This window comes from Corvus brachyrhynchos, unplaced genomic scaffold, assembly GCF_000691975.1.
Source record: "Corvus brachyrhynchos isolate BGI_N302 unplaced genomic scaffold, ASM69197v1 scaffold182, whole genome shotgun sequence".
NCBI classification, from domain to species: domain Eukaryota; kingdom Metazoa; phylum Chordata; class Aves; order Passeriformes; family Corvidae; genus Corvus; species Corvus brachyrhynchos.
In genome coordinates, this window is record NW_008236807.1 from 349,853 (window position 1) to 351,470 (window position 1,618).

Consider the following 1,618-nt stretch of genomic DNA (forward strand, 5'->3'; position numbering starts at 1 on the left):
TGGCGCCGGGGTCTGCCCCTGGACCTCTGGAAGTGTCCAAGGCCAGGCTGGACATTGGGGCTGGAGCAGCCTGGGATAGGGGAAGTGTCCAGGGGTTGGAACTGGATGGGTTTTAAGGTCCCTTCCCACCCAAACCTTTCTGATTGTATGATCCCTCCTCACCTGCTGCAATCCCTAGGGAATGGGGAGCTGAGCCCACTCCCAGCTTTTCCAGGCTCTCCACAGCTCTCAAAGCTGAAAATAAATCACCCAAGCAGCTGCCATAATTAACATTTTATTAAATTAAACAATTAAACCTCTCAGCCTCTGCAGAGTTTGACTCTGCTCCAACCACCAAGAGTCCAAATCCACACAAATCCATCGAGACGGTGGGAGAGTACATTCAGTCCTTCCTTAGATTCCTTGGATTTGGAGGATCTCAAATGACTCAGGCCAGTTTTGTCCGACTGTTTCACCAGGAGGTTTTCACACAGCACAGAGTAGCCAGGGATTCTGGATCTGTCTCCCACAGCTGGATAGCAAAACCAGGATTTTAGCCAATGCAATGACACTTCCAAGAGCTCATGGAGCTGGAAAACTCTATTCCCACAACAGCAGGATCTTATCAGACTGAAACTGCCAGTCCTGCAATCAGCATTGTCTGATTTCAGACCCAGAGATGCAATAAATGATAAACGTGCTCAGGGATGGCAAGTCTTAAGCTGCCAAACTGGAAATTATGTGCCATTTCTCCTACTTTTTGTCCTTTCACCAGAATGACCCCAAAATCGCCAGTGAATTTTGGGATGTGTTGAAGATTGTCTGCTTCAAAAAGGAAAAACCACTGAATCCAAAAAGACACAGAAAGCCCACAAGACCACGATAACCAAAGCTGGAGCAGGCTCAGCAATGCCAGATGGAAAAACTGGAGAGCAGAATCCCTCCACAATCACCTCCAAAGTCTCCCACAGGCAGCTCAGGAAAATCAGAGGATTCCCAGGTTATCCAGAAGCACCAGTTTGAGGAAAACTGGGCTACTCATTTTCCAGCAAACCTTCACCCTGCTCATTTCCAGATTCCAGGGCCCTGCTGGGTTTTAGGGACCCTGGTGAGGCAGCAGCAGCAAATTTCCCTTCAGCTACCCTAAACCTTAAAGCAGCTCCTAAAAAAACTCTGGCAAAGGAGTCACTGGAAAAAAAAACTCCAGTTATTCCTTTCCAGCTCACTTTGAAAAAGACACAACTACTCACAAAGTGCCCACGAGCAAACACGACTGTCACAGCACCAACTGGGCAATTCCAGACACATCTTTATTAAAAATACTTCTGTTCATTATCATAATTTATTTTTAAAAACCCCAAAAAACCCTTCCGGGATCTTCTCTCACTTTTGGCAAGCTGCTGAATGTCTTTATCTCTGCTAAAAACACCAAAGGTTGTGCTCACAGATGATTTCTGGCCTATTCACCCTCATGGCTCCAGGCACGGCCCAGGAATGTTATGGACACAAATTCCTTCAGCTGGACTAAAAGCTTTGTGGAATGGTTGCTACTGGTCCCAGACTTTACTACCAGTTTGCTCCCTCCCCTACAAAACCAGTTCTATCACCTCTGCCCTGCCCTGCCCCTCAAGTGATGCCA

The 1,618-nt window shown here is 47.2% G+C and overlaps 1 protein-coding gene across 1 annotated transcript in view; it reads right to left on the bottom strand.

Moving 5' to 3' along the window:
* Window positions 1-258: 258 nt before the first annotated feature.
* Window positions 259-1,618, bottom strand: part of CEP41 (centrosomal protein 41) — a gene marked incomplete at its 5' end in the record, with an annotated part of 10,564 nt that continues 9,204 nt past the window's right edge. The window contains one exon of the mRNA XM_017727971.1: window positions 259-1,618. This exon is cut by the window's right edge and continues 286 nt beyond it.